At 39.9% G+C, this 15,933-nt stretch overlaps 1 protein-coding gene and 1 non-coding gene across 2 annotated transcripts in view; both read left to right on the forward strand.

Moving 5' to 3' along the window:
- Fto (FTO alpha-ketoglutarate dependent dioxygenase) overlaps positions 1-15,933 on the forward strand; it is a 457,526-nt gene that overhangs the window by 44,193 nt on the left and 397,400 nt on the right. The gene's annotated exons all lie outside the window — the stretch shown is intronic.
- On the forward strand, positions 11,657-11,842 carry LOC115069812. The gene has a single exon (XR_003849043.1). It is a non-coding gene; the product is annotated as a U2 spliceosomal RNA (small nuclear RNA).

Here is a 15,933-nt window from a genome sequence, read left to right on the forward strand (position 1 = left end):
ATAGAATGACTCACTGAACTGGAGAGCAGATTAGCTGGCCAGAAAACCTCAGGGATCCTCTTGTCTCTCTGTTTCCGTTGCACACTGGGTTTGCAGATGTGCAGTCCTGTGCTGGCTTTGCATAGGTGCTGGGGATCTGAGCTCAGATCATTATGTTTGGGTAGCTAATGCTTTGCTAACTGAGTCAGCCTCCCAGCTTTATATCTATTAGTTTTTAAATTGTAATTATCTTTTCCATAGCATGATAGTGAGATCCTCCTGGCCATGTTATAAATTTTGTGTGTGTCCAGCAATGTGGTAACAAATGGTTAAGTCTCTACATTTCTTTCAAACAGAAGAATACGTAGACTAGAAATTGAGATTTTTGTTTTGCTTTACTTCAAAGAACACTTATTTAACCTTAATGCTCAATATTAATAATTATTAATGGTCTATCAACAATAGAAAATACTTAATCAGAAAAATGTTTTATATAAAACCATGTAAGAGAATAGATGCAGGAAACTATATGCTATAGGAAAACCTTAGACTTTGGAGGTCTCTTATCTGTCACGGTTTTCTAAGAGTTATATCTGAACCACCTAGTGTCCCGCTTCATTTTGCCATTTCATCTGCTGCTCTTCTTCCTGTTTTTATTTAAGACTATAAAGTTACTTTAGTGTAACTGCTGCTGTCACCTTTGCCCTTAGCTAATCAAATAGTTTACCTTGAGGGAAGCATTTATCTCCCACTTTCATTATTATTATTTTTGTAGCTGTAAAGATATATATTTTATGTCTGCAGAAGGCTGTAACAGTGAAACGAGGTATTGATCTGCTGTATTTAGCAATTTCTTTCCACCTTGCCATCAATAGCATGTCAGCATCTGTCTGTACCGTGGTTGACCTCACAAATAGCTCTTTATGCTCCCATTGGATTCAAATGATATAGTATGCTGAAAACTAAATCAATGAATGATTATAAAGTTTTTAGTATTATTTCATGACCTGGAGGCAACTGGTACTCTTTGCACTGAACAGTTCCACGTACAATGAATATGGTAAAATGCGTATGTCTGGCCTTTGTTCAGCTGAAAAGAAAGAGGGTACCTGCTTAAGGTTAGCTCATACTTCTAAACCAGTCAGGGAAGCATCTTGCCTTACAGGATCAGACATGGACATGAGTGGCATCCTCCTTAGCTTTCTTCTCCACCCTCCACAACAAGGGTGCAAACAGCATTTCTAAAATTATTAGAGCTGTGGCATATGGGATTTTGCTTTTGTTTACAAAAGAAAGACAAGAGGTCATCCGCAAATAGCAGTCAATGGTATGGCTTTGTCATCGTGTCACCCAGGGCCTAACAGAAAGGTGTGTTGGAAGAGGATGGAGAATAGCCTTGGTCTAGGTATGCTCGTGCTCTTGCCTGTCACGGCACTGAAACAAATGTCAGGGTAAGGGCTGAGGCTGCATTCTCCACTCTTCCTCTCAGGCTGGACGTCCCTGCAGTCCTCCCCTGATCTCGGGTGCTGAGATAGCAGGAATCACTAATTTCCTTGTTTTTGAGTGTTGCTGAGCCCAGTGACTTCCTTTTTTAGTCTTATTGAATCAGATATTCAGATCAAAGAACTTTGTAGATATTAAAATTGACATTGGAATGCGGAAAGGTGGAAGGGTGATAGAGGATATGTGAAGCACAGCAGTTGTTACCTGATCCTTGGAAGGTATGAATGAAATGTCTTCAAGTGGTGCCATTCTGATCCATTCCTTTTAGTCAGGAATATTGAGGAAGTCACATGTTGATTGATTACCCAGAGGTTTTTTTTTTTTTTTTTTTTTTAAAGTATCTCCTTTGTTTCAGGTTAGAGAGATGCAGACTAGCCCTTTTTTTAATTTTAAAAATATATTTAAATTGGGGCTGAAGAGATGGCTCAGCAGTTAAGAACACTGACTGTTTTTGCAGGACCCAGGTTTGAAGCCCAACACCCACATGGCAGCTAACAACTGTCTGTAACTCCAGTTCCAGGGGATCCAACAGCCTCTTCTGTCCTCCGCAGGCATTGCACTGTGGTTCTCCCTTCTCTCGTGGGTCGTTGACTACTGATCTGTGAGAACAAAGGGAGCAGAGGCGATGAACAGGGTTAGGACGGCCATGAGTATGACAGAAAGACCTTTTGGGAGTCTTGTTTATTCAGGGGGTTGAAGGGAAAGATATAGGGTGAGGACGGCAGCCAAAGCTTTACCTGATAGGTGTTCATAGTATGCTTTATTTACATGTGGCAGGAGGACCCTATCATGTAGAAAGGGAGGAGGGATTGACTGGCTGTAGTGCAATGCTTAATTATCATATGGGAAAACAAGGGGCAGCATTTGCAGGGAGCTGTGTCAAAGGTCATGTTCCAAATAAGGTCAGGCATCTGTGCTTGGAAACACTTTCCAGATAAGGTCAAGGAGAGAGTAGGAAGCCCCTGCTGAGAAAGGGAGTCCTCCACTTTGAGCTGAGCTTGTAGAGCTGTCCTGACAAGGTGGACTGCGGCCTTCACGGCAGGGTCTCACATTGCACAACACGGGTGCACTTAAATATGCAGGCATAACACTCATACACATAAAATAAAAATAATAAATAAAATATTTTAAGAAATATATATTTAAATTTACTTTACATATATTAGTGGTTTGCCTGCATGTAAGTGCACCATATGCATGTAATGCCCATGGAGGTCAGAAGAGGGCTTCAGATCCTCTATAACTGGAGTATCAGACAGTTGTTGGCTGCCATGTGGGTGCTGGGAACTGAACCTGGGTCCTCTGCAGGAGCAGCCAATGCTTTTAATTGCTGAGCCACCTCTCCTAACCCTGAGCCCTTCCTCTTAATGTCATGAAAAACTGTTAGGCTTGGCTTTTTCAAACACAAAACCTGTCTACCTGCCTAGTTGCCATTCTTCCTCCCAATAAGATGTTTGAATAGGGGAAATAAAAACTGGGTTTTATGACCATAAAACTGGTCAGTTTTTCTTTTTGCATGTCACCTTCACAATAGGATGGAATGGGGACCCCTTTATGTGAAACCAAAGTTGGAAACAATAAGTTCAGGTGCTGCATCTGCTGTTTCCTGTTACATATACCTTACTGACAGTGTAATCATTCGAGTGTTGAATTTATCCATATAAAATTTTTCTTAGGATCTGCTCAGGAGTCCTATTTCTCCTAAATTATTAGTTTATTTTATTTTTGTTCCTTATTAAGTGTATGTCAGTGGCTCATCAGCTTAACTGTTTTTGAAATAATTTATATCTTTGTTGTTTGGGATATTACCCAGGAATATCAATGCATTGTTTGACTCTGGTGTCTACAGGAGCATTTTCTTTTGTTTGCTTTGTATCTATCAGTTTATATTAAACTCTGAAGTTCCCCACCTAAGTCTAGAATACAAGGATTTGGGAAAGACCTTCCATCTCTGAATCTACTTTTTGTGATTTTTGTGTACATGTATGCCTGAATATTTGGCAAGGAATTTTCTACTTCAAACCATCTCTTTAGAAAAAAAGAATTCATTTCATATTAGAATCCTTATCAGATCTTTATATTATAGAATGTTCACCTAGTTACTTTTTCAGGCAGAGAATAGGGTCTCACTATATAGCCCTTACTAGCCTCAAAATTGTAATGGCCTTGAACACACAAAGATCTGCCTGCCTTTGTCTATCAAGTATGGAATTATAGACATGCCCTACCACATCCAGGAGTTACTTGAATTTAAATATCATTTTTAGAAACAGCTGTGACTATAGTATTTGGATATATACTTGGGATATTTTTACTCATCAAAACTGTGTAGTAACCTGAATTTATACACTATAATTTCTTTTTTTCCTGAGTATAAGTTGGCACATGTTCATACATTACTTAAAATCACTTACACTAAGGCTGTCTGCAGCTGCATTAGAAACTAGCTGTGTCGTTAGAAAAAAGGGTGGCCAGTTGACCTTTGTCTTATAGACTTTAGTAATGGGGTATGTTGGCTTTGTTCCTTACAAATGATGACCTCTTTCCTCTCCCCAGGCTCACTTAAGGAAAGGTGGTGCTAGCTGTGAGGGTTAAAGAGTTGACTGTAGTATGCAACTGATGTAGACCAAAACCTTTGCCTAAGTTTCATTTTCAATTTCCTACCACCAAAGGCTGTCTAATGAGGGCCACTTGGGGCTCTGCTTGTGGTTAGGAATGCTATTGCTGATGAAAACAACAGAAACAGGCCTGTCCAACTTAATTCTGGATCCTACCCAGGTACTTCTAGTGATAATCAAATGGTTTCTAAATGAAAGAGTCATTTGTTTTTGCAGGCTGTTTGTACATGTCACACATCTGACAAGATCATGTGATTCCACTACATAACAAATAATAACAATTTGAGTTTACAGTTGTATAAGGATGTATTTTTGTCATATGCTGGGCTCTGAATCATTTGTAAACTATAATGTGGACTACAAACAGACTAAAAAATTGTGAAATATGCTGATGAACTACTAAGTACTTAAATATATATCATTTTCAGTAAATAAGTCATATATAATTCTTAGTTCTCATAGTATTATTTTATGGTGAAATGAGTGCTTTAAAGACCTTCTTTCATAGACATCAATGAACTTTTATTAAAAAAAGAATATATCTGTTTTTTTGTGCCTTTTAAAGTGATATACTTTATTAGGAACTCCTTGAAGATGAATTTTGCATTTTCTTTCCATTTTTAGGATATGAGAACGTGAATGTGTCTGAGACTATGTATGTGTCTGAAAGTGAAGCATGCTTAAAAGCATGGCTGAGGAGTTATGCTTAACTGTATACTTTGCATGCATTTGTGATTTGAAATAGGAAAAAAAGTCAAATTTGAGACAGCTTGAATGGCATGTTGTCAGTTTGGTGCTTCATGAATTGGCAGTAGTCTCATTTAAGACCTTCAGATGTGTCTTGGCCTGGACAGAATGAGAACGCATTGCATGTTCTGGAGGAGACAGCCACTCCTTGCTGCTTCTCCATAGGCAGCGGTGCATGACAGTTGCCCTTCATTGCTGGCTTCTTGGAGCTTAACCTCTGACCCTTCACTTAGTCGCTGCGCAGCAGTTGGAGCAGGTTGGAAATGTTGGTGAATGACGGGCAGTGGCCTGCAACGTGCTTGTCATTATTTGCCTGTCAAAAGGAGCCTGCCATTGGTTTCCATCAAGGTTTGAAACCTCTGTGCAGCAGTCCATATTAACTTCCAAGGCTGTCAGCAGGATGATCAAGTATACATAAAAATCGGAGTGCTGAATATATCTTCAATCAAGAGATAGAAGTTCCCCCTTTTTTTCTTTTCCTTCCTTCTTTTTCTCTGTTTTTCCTTTGGTTAGATATATTCCAGTGACTTTCACAGGCCAAGCGGTCCTGCTATGGTAAAGAAAGTGAACTGTTTTCTCAAGTGGTCCAAGTTTCATATAGCACAGTATAGTTCCAAGCATCTCTTCCAGTTGAACCGCATGTCTCATCTTGCATATTCTATCAGCATTCAGGTACTAGTTTAAGAGAGTGGAGACTAGTCCACAGATTGCCTGGGTTAGCTCACAGGATGAAATGTTTACTCTGGTGTTTATGTAATGTTGCAGAAGGAAGGAGGGATCAGTTTGTGACTGAAGCAGGAATTGAAATTTAATATAGATAATGAAGTTGGGTTACATGATTATTATGCTATTTGAAATTATTTTTGTTTTCCTCATAAGTTTAAACATAGGAAATTGAACTGACTGAAAGAAGCCTTAGAAACTTTAAGGGCTGGGGAGATAGGCTCAGTCAGCTTACTATGCAAACACTAGAACTTTGACATGGATCCCCAGCACCCATGTAAAAAGTTGAGTGTGGTAGCATGTGCCTGTAATCCAAACTCTGGAGGGGTGAAGACCAGTGGATCCCGGGGTAGACAAACACTGTAGCCCAGTTGGTGAGCTTTAGGTTCAGGGGCCCTGTCCCTAAAAATAAGGTGGTGAGTGATTGAGGAAGACACCTTATGTCAACCTCTAGCCTCCACATGCACATGTATGCATGCACACCCATGCATGTATGCACACATGAACACATACACATATATACAAAGACAAAAAATAGAAAAGGGGGCCGGCTGTGGTGGTGCACACCTTTAAAACCAGCACTCAGAAGGCAGATAGGCAAATGTCTATGTGAGTTCAAGGCCAACCTAGTTTACATAGCAAGTTCCAGGCCAGTCGGGGCTACAGGAAGATCCTGTCTTAAAAAGACCAAAAAAAAAAAAAAAAAAAAAAAAAAAAGGGGGGGGGGGGAGATGGCTCAGCTGTAAAGAGCACTGGCTGCTCTTGCAGAGGATGTGAATTTGGTTCCCAGCACCCACATGGCGGCTGACACCTGTCCATAACTTCAGTTCCAGGGGATCCGATGCTCTCTTCTGACCTCCACAGGCACTGCATGACACAGGTGCATCTACCTACATGCAGGCAGTACACTCATACACATCAAAAAAAAATAGTAAAAAAAAAAAAAAAAATTAAAAAAATAAGGGAACTTCAGAGATCAGTCCATGCAGTATAGTTTTTAGATATAGAAAATATGACAATAAAGCTATTAGCTTTCTGTCACTGTAAGCCAAGTTTTAGTTTTCTTTTCTCCTCCAGCTGTGTCACCATGGATAAGTCTGTTAAGCCTTTTGTCTCAGTTTCCTCACAGACAAAAATGGAGATGCTAATGTGAGAAGAATAGAGCAAGTTTGTGAAGCGCTGCATGGTGTAGCTCTGTAGTTCTGTGCTTCAGATGCTCCCTGGTGCCTTTATCCTTTAGTTATCCATCCAGTGTTAGCAGGGAAAATTCAGATGAAAACAGACTTTCAGAGTTCAGCAGTCTTTGCATTTTGACTCCCCGCCTATATAACTTATTTTTGTTTATGACATCACAGGTTTGTTAAGCACTGAAACCACAAGTCTGAGTTGCCTGCCCTCCTCCCTCTGCTGTTCTAGCCATTCTTACTCAAGAAGTATTTATCGGATTCCTATATACTAGGCCTTAGTCTAAGTTTAGGTGCACAGCTAGGACCTAGATAAGCAGCACCTGCCTTTATGGAGTTCATGTTGTGGAGGGGAAGACAGAAAATAAGCGAACAAATCAGTGTGCAGTTTTTGGTAGCTCTAAATATTGTGATGAAAATAAAGCAGGGTAAGAGGCTCAAGAGTTGGGGTAGTCAAGGAAGAGTGATCTGTGGAGAGTTCTTTCCAGTAGAGAACTGCCCGAGGCTGGAGCTAGCCATGGGAGACCAGGAGAGTGTTCCAGACTGGCCTTGTGCTCCCATCCAGGTTCTGGCCTTGTCCTAGTGTCTTGCCATGTTCCATCTTACCATCTTCACATGATGGCTGAGGTCAGGCCCTTTTTATTTCTCTAGGTTCTCAGCTATGATTTCCCTTCCAACATTTCTGGTCATCTTTTAAAAATGTAAAGTAAAGGCTGGAATATAGCCCTGTGGAAAAAGAGATTTAGCATTGGCAACATGACCAAATTCAGACTCCCAAGCTACATGGGTTCCTTCTATTTTAGTGTCACTTATTGTATATGACAGTCTCTACCCCATCTTAAAAAAACCCCAAAACTTTATGGTGATTGGGAAATGTGGAGTATCTGAGTTTGGCAGAGGCTTTCTGTCCCACCTCAGGTGCGCTTTAACTCAGGAGTAAGGGCTCCAGATGCTCATGGCCACATAAAACTTCTAAATCACTAGCCTCTGGGTTCTTGTTTCTCTAATGTGAAGAATGGAATTCAGGGACAGTGGGAAGATGAGTTAAGAAATGGTTTTATTATAGATTAATGGGTAGAAGTTTAAGAGAAAGAAGGTAGAGCTCATGTATAGCAGGATAGGGTCCCTGGGAATTAGATACCATTGAACTGCTAGACTAGGTGCTTTTAATAGGAATTAGTGTAAAAGCTGAGATGAGCATGGGGAGGGGGATGAGTGGGTCAGTCTAATTGGTCCAATCAAGAGTATCCAGATGCAGCCTTTCAGTTTCCCCAGCATCCTCAGTGTAGCTTCCAGGAGGGTTTCTCATTTCCCATAAGAAATATAACAAGAAAGCAGACCTCTCTTCTGGCCTCCCAGGCCTGTGGCTAGGACAGAACCAAAGACATTCCTGTCTCCTGTCCTCAGATCAGAATCTTTGCAGGTTCCTGCCCTAAATTGCCTGACTGGTTTCTGTCTCCTGTTCCCACCAGTAGCTTATGATTCTGGTCCAAGTAGGAGCCCCTTGTACACTCATACACCTTTGGACACACACATGGCCTCATACATGCATGTCCCCTTGTACACACATACACCCTTGTGGATGCATATACCTTTGTACATGCACATGGCTTCATACATACATATGCCCTTATACACACATATACCTTTGTACACACACATACCTTTATACACACATACCCTTGTACATATAGATGCCCATGTACACACACAGCCTCATACATGCATGTCCTCTTGTAGACATACATTGTACACACATGGCCTTATACACACATATGCCCTTGTATGCACATATACCTTTGTACACACACATACCCTTGTACATACTGATGCCCGTGTACATACATATGCCCTTGTACACAGACATACCTTTGTACACACATATACATACACCTTTGTACCTACACATATACTTGTACACACATATACCTTTGTGTACATGTATACCTTTATATATGCACATACGCTTGTACACACAGATGACCTTGTACACACAAGCCCTTGTATGCACATATGCCCTGTATATACATATACCCTGTACGTACATGCCCGTGTACATTACATACACATGCCCTTGTACACACATATGCTTTTGTACACACATTCTTCTGTGCTTTTACAGCTTTGGTTCTCTCCCAAGAGCCTTCTACCTTCTCATTGGCACCTAGAAAACAACATTTCATTAATTAACTTTCTCAAATGCCACTTCATTGGGATATCTGCCTCCCCCGGTTTTCTGGACACTTTTTCAGGCTTACTTCACAGGATTTGTTTGTCCATCTGTTCATCTAGTTCCTGAGCTCCTTGGAGAGGAGATTATGTTGTCTATCTCTTGTCTTTTCAATATCCAGTATCATGTCCAGCACAGAACAGTAAGTTGTCACCTGTCATGCAGAATCTACAAGAACATTTAGGGTCAGATTTGTCATGGAGTTTTGAAGAGTTTCTCACAGTGTTCCATTATGCCTTAGACCCAGGTCAAATTGCAGCATCCTGTTATAAGGAGGATGAAGCAATGGAAACAGAAAATAGAAACATGTTAATATTGTTGTTACCGAGATGCAGTTTGGGGGAGCAAGTTAGCTCCAGATACATTCTTGCATTGTCTTTTTTAGTAACTCGATTTGCCTTTTGCAAAAGGGGAAGTATTGAAGTTGGTATTCTCATTCACAAAGTAGATTTAGCAATTTGTGCATCCTCCTGTATATTTTTCAGATTATCCTAAATTGAGTTGTCATTTTTTGTACTTTAAATTGCATTCAAGATATTTTGATGCCAAACTACAATAGGTCCATATAGATAGTGATTTATTTAAACAGTTCCTTATGGTTGACCATTTTGTAGTCTCATTAATTTTGTTAGCACAAATAATGGTTTGTTGAACCCATTAGTAAATTACTAGACTAACTGGCCAAAAGATAGGAACATTATTTTGGAAAAAGTGTATAAGTATTTTTCAAGATAGTTGTAAAGAGAATCTTGTTCTATAACATGGCACTTACCTATGAGTGAATTTTGAGATGTAATTGAGGACATAAAATCTAAGAGAAGATTAGAAGAGTTCAATCATGGGAATTAAGAGAACAAGAAGGAAGCTAAACAGACTGAAAACAAGAGTCCTAAATTCTGAGCTTGGGAAGGTGTGTGCTGTGACTATGATCTTCACACTGTTGTAGGTTCTCAAGTTCTGTAGCTGGATGTGGGGGTCTGAAAACAGGTCAGCATTTGTTTCTGCATTTCATTGGCTTGTTTGTGGGGTAATAGATCTTTCATATGAATAATTTAAAGCCTGAAAATTTAAAAACTATTGACTGGCAGGTTTCTATCTGTTAATTTTTAAATTTTTTTTTGTTTCTTATGATTTTGAGATGAGATTTTTGCTATGTACCTCAGGCTGTCCTTGACATTGTGATCCTTCTGCCTTAACCTCCTGAGTGTTGGGATTATAAGCACATGCCATCACACTTGGCCTCTACTACTACCATTTTGTTTTGCTTTTTGAGGCAGCGTTCCCCTGTAGCCCCAGCTGTCCTGGAACTTGCTGTGTAGACCAGACTGGCCTTGCTCTCACAGAGATCCACTTGCCTCTGCCTGCTGAATGCTGGGATTAAAGGCATGTGCCACCACACTTAGCCTCTACTACCACATTTGAATACATTGTTCTGGATGGATTGTTTTGTTCATGCCTCTGCTGTTCATTTTATGAAACTGATGTCCTAGCTAATTGTTGCCTCCATAAGGAAACCATCTTGCAAACTCAAATGAGAGAGCAGTTATCTTGTGAACTCAGTGTCCCTACTGTGTTTGCAGATACTTGAGACCTGGTTGAGATTGTGTGGGTAATGGACATCTTTTTCCAGTTTCCACTCTTGTGCAGGAGCTGTGAAGTATCTTTTAGGAAAATAGAAGTTAAGGCACCTTTAGGGCAGCTACTTCTTATTTTGCTTGTATTAGTGGTAGTGTCAACATGTACTAAAATGTGATGACCCACTCTCTTTTCTGGTAGAAAGAGAAGGATCTGCCTGGCATCAATGGAGAGAGGTGCCTGAGGCAGATTACATTGTCACCTCTCACAATAACGACAGGCATTAAAAAAAAAAAAGCCAGCAGATTTCTGTTTACCCATGGAAATGTTTGACACTTTTGGCTCCTGATGAAATGTATTGGACAGAAGGGAATAAGGAGCACTGTAGTAGAGCCAGGGCTGAATGAATAAGTCAAGCAGAAGCCTGGCTTCCTACAAGCAATTGAACACACATCCCAGCCGTGGTCCCATCTCATTCCAGAACCCTAAGACCTCAGACCCTCCAGGGAGCCCCACTTTCAGCTTGCTTTGTATTTAACATGTATTTATTTACAGTCAAGATTGCTGCCATGGCTTGTGTGAGCTAAATGCAGAGTTACTTGTAGAGTTGATAGCCTCTGAGATTACACCAGGGAAAATGAGAGATAATGTCCCACTCCTTTAGTGAAGGAAGATTTCCTCCTTAGTCATATATTGGCTTACTTAACTTCAAGGCCATTGTCAGAAGAACTCTTGGAAAAGGCTGTATTCATTTTGATGTGTTTGATATAATGCCAGAATTTTGCTACACAGTCATCGTATAGTTTAGCCCTTCTCCTTGAGATATCAAATAAATGGAGATAACAGAAAACCTTTGCATTCCGTATCTAGTGTTTCAGCAAAGGCTTTAGTTTGTCTCCTGCTTACTCTTATAACGAAGATTACAAGTAAAGGAAATTGTGTATGGGTTTCTTCTAGAATTTTAGGTATAAAGTGTGACTTACTTTAGCCATAATAAAATATTTTTATATGTATAGAATACTGATTTGAAGAAAAGGTAAAAAAAAAAGTTCTAAACAACAAAACAGTAGTTAATTTAGCATCCAGTTCTATCAATTACTGCCTCTCAGCTTTTGGGCTAAGATCAAGTGTAATGTCTGTTTTTATTAGTTTAATAATTCTACAAATTGTACATACAAACAAGTACACAAAAAATTGAAGGCATTAAACAGTTTAATTCCTTAATTTGAATCAGTTCAGGACAAAACAGTTTTTTCAGTCTATAGAGTGCTAGTCCTTCTAAATGTTAATGACAAACTAGCTGAAAAGCACCCCAAGAGAACAGTTTCCCTTCCAGTGACCATGGTGGGCCAGACGTAGCTCAGTGGTATAGTGCTGACCCAAAGTACACAAGGATCTGGGTTCAATCCTAAACCCCACACCTAAAAAACCAAAAAGGATATACAATAACTACAAAAAAATTTACGTAGGAATAAATTAATCAAAAAAGTGAAAGATCTCTACGTGAAAACTGCTAAACATTGATGAAAGAAATTGAAGAGGATACAGATAAATAGAAAGATATCCTGTGCTCATGGATAATAAGAATATTGTTAAAAGGTCCATACTACCTCAAGTGAACTATAAGTCAATGTACTCCCCATCAGTATACCAATGTCATTCACAGAATTAGAAAACACAATCTTCTAGTTTATATGGAAGTACAAAAGACCTCAAGCAGCCAAAGCAACCACAAGCAAAATGAACAAAACCAGGGCCTCTATCATTTGGTGTCCTTTTCTTTTTCTATCTAGTGAGTGAATGAGTGAGAAAGTGTGTGTGTGTGTGTGATATATATATGTATGTATTTCTTGGTCATTTGTACCATTTTTTGAAACTGTTGCTCAATTCATTTGCTTATTTATTGATTGAATTATTTGTTCTTAAAGTTCATTTTTTGTGTGTAGTATATGAACTTGTTAGTGTGGGTGTATGCATGTTTGCACGTGGGTGCGTGTGCATGTGGAGGTCAGAGGTTGATGTGTCCAATGTCTTTCTGTGATCACACTCCCCCTGTTATTTTTTTGGGACAGTCACTAACTTTGAAGCTTACCAAGTTGGCTAGCCTGGCTTGCCAAGGGGTTTCAGGGATCTGTCTGTCTCTCCCTCCTCCCCGCTCCAGTGTTAGGGTTCCAGGGGAGTACCATTGCTCTACATTTTACATAGGTTCTGGGGATTTACTCCGATCTCCATGCCTGCATGGCAGGCACGTTACTGACTGAGCCATCTCCCAGCCCTAAAGTTCTTTATATCTTGTGGACCTCAATCATCTTTTGGAGGAATAGCTGGCAGAGGCTTTTCTCCCGTTCAGTGGGCTGCCCTTTCTTTTGCTTTGCCGTGCAGAAACTTTAAATTTGCTTAGTTTCTTATTCTAACAAAGAAGACATTTTTGTGTAGGTGTCATGGCAGCAGTAGCATGTGACTCTCCGTATGTACAAAGTGCTCTTCTGAGAAGATGCTTTCATTTAATGGTGGCCCTGTGAATGAGGTTCTGTTCTTATCTCCACTTTACAGATGAAGTCACTTAGGACAGAGAGGTCTGTGGACTCAGAGGTGTCCAGCTAGTAGCTGGAAGGGTTGGGGTTTGAGTATAGGTGTCTGGTTCTTGAAACATGTTTACTATCTCACTGGGCAACCACTCTGTACCACGGTCAGTTAATTCCCTCTTCTGATCTGTGCTGTGTTGGAGTGAGTCAGGTTAGACTCCCAGCTTTGTGTCTTTGAGGTACACAACTGTCATTTGATCATTTCTGCACAGTCAACACTGAGTCCTCCCTAGAAACCTTGGAGTCATGCTGCCTTTTTCTTATCTTCTGTCTTCAGCTTGTTACTGGGTCTGCCTGTTGGTGACTCTTAAGTCAGACCCCGTCCTGCTCTTCTGTACTTGGTTCTACCTCAGTTTAGGTTATCTAAAAATTGCAAGTCTTCTGACAGGGTTTCTTTCTCCTACTGGGTTTCTCTTCTCCCAGCATCCTCTCCATTTTTTGCCACAACATCTTTTACTTTGCTGACAAAGGAATTTTTCATGTTTTTTGGTTCTGTTTTGACTTTGACTCAGTGCAGGTCTTAGCAGGTTTAATTAAATGTGTCCTTGTTGCTTATATGATAATATCCAAGCATCATAGGTTTCTAGCGCACTGTCTGATTTCACCAGCCTCTTCTCCTAGTGTAGGTCATCCCCTCCTCCTCGCTCCCATGCCAGCTGTTTTCTGCCTTGTTTTGTCTAGGATAAACCCTCCAACTTCCCTTCAAGTCTCATTCCCCTGAATCCTGCTCCTCCAATTTAGGTGGGGTGAAAATCCAGCTTCTTAAGAATTAGCTTCCATTTTTTATCTCTTCAAATCCTTCCCTTCTTTTGTGGCCAATTATTACTTCAGTTTGGGGTCATTTTGGGCATGACCATTGCATTGGTGTACTTTTTGTCTCTTTGATGCTGAATCCCTGGAAGATAGCCTGCACCTGTTTCTACAGAGTACAGTATGTAGCTTTTGACAGCAGAAGGCCTGGCATGCTACTTACAGATGCATAAATTGGTGTCCTGACAGTATGTTTTCAATTTTGCATGTTGGATATATTTTATTTATTTGTGTTTGAGAAGGAGATTCATGTATAAATATGTGTCTGTTCACACACACACACACACACACACACACACAGAGCATATATAAGAAAGACCGTTCTTTGCGGTGAGTCACCTATCCTCTTGATCAAGGAGGCCATGGAGACCCCATGAAATGGATTTGAACCAGTGTCAGGTCTACAAAGAGGAGGGTCAACACAGAGGGAACATTTCCTCCATGCTTCCAAGAGAAGCCAGTCATGGTCAAGCAGGACCTTTGACTTATCTTCACATAGATGGAACTGGTAAAAGAAAGGAGCCATGGGCTTCTTCCAGGCCCATGTGACCCCTGAGGAACAGATCATCAAATGGCCTTAAGAGTGAAAATAAATTGGTTTATATGGGCCAACTATATGGTCTTAAACACCCAAAAGGAAAGTATAACCAAAGACTAAAGGAGTCAATATAATTTTTTAAGAGTCCATGTGTATAGCTAAAGGCTACATAACAAGAAACAATGCCAGACAGGAGATACCTTCCTTTGAGTTGTTGGCCAGGGTGGCTCAAGAGACTCCCAGACAGTAACCCAGCATAGAACTGGGAAAATGAACAGCAGACCCCAATCTTATCTAAAGGAATATTGACAACTGATTGCTGCTAGATGAGGAAGAGCTGATTTTCCTAAAATAAAGAACTCTAGATAGACTGACTAGATTCAGTGGATGGACAAGCACTGGGGAATGGCTGGGGGTGCCGACAACACAGTGGACAGTTAATAGGGATGACAGAGTATATGGGCTCCAGTGTGTGTGGGCGCTATGAGAGGGTGCCATTTGGGAAGAGTGGGTATATAGATGAATAAGATTCTATGGGATGTTCTGTATGATATATGTACACACAGAAAAATCAACAAATTTAAAAAAAAAGACATACTTGAGGAGGAAGCATAAAAATTTACTTCATGTTAAATAGTAGAGGTGATAAACTTTACCCGTGAAATCTACCTGATGACTTTATATCCATACTCAGGTACCAAGGCTCTAACTGTAACCGACTGTGATGTTTGCACATGCAAATATCTAAGTGTTAGTAGCATTAAAAGTGAGTTTTTCAATATTATTATTTATTTTTTTAGAAGAAGCATATCATTACAGCTTTAATATGCTCAATAACAGTATCCAGAGCAAAGATACAGCTCTTTCAAAAGTGGCTATAAAATTTTTAGGGTTGCTGTTGAATTAATACAGTTATACAATATTGAACTCAGTATAAGCCCTGTAAGACATAAAATTGAATGAGTTTTTAACCTTTAAAAAGATCTCCAAGCTGTGCATGGTGGCACACTCCTTTAATCCCAGCACTCAGGAGGCAGAGGCAGGCGGATCTCTGTGAGTTCAAGGCCAGCCTGGTCTACATAGTGAGTGCCAGGACAGCTGGGGCTTCAGGGAGACCCTGTCTCAAAAAAAGACCAAAAAAAAAAAAATCTCCATTTCATTTTAAAATATATTGTTTCTTACAGAAAGACTCATGGTTTTTGCTACTAATGTAGGAAACTGCATGTTTTAAAATGAAATGGCAATCTTCTTTAAAAGGTAAAAACTCATTCAATTTTATATCTTATAGGGTTTATACTGAGTTCAATATTGTATAACTGTATTAATTCAATTGTGAACCTAAAAATTTACAGCCACTTTTGAAAGAGATGTACTCTTGCTCTGGAGTGTGTTACTGAATATGTTAAAGCTATAATGAAATGCTTCTTCTAATCATATGGTT

Source organism: Nannospalax galili, unplaced genomic scaffold, assembly GCF_000622305.1.
Source record: "Nannospalax galili isolate Female #2095 unplaced genomic scaffold, S.galili_v1.0 scaffold274, whole genome shotgun sequence".
Taxonomy (NCBI): Eukaryota; Metazoa; Chordata; class Mammalia; order Rodentia; family Spalacidae; genus Nannospalax; species Nannospalax galili.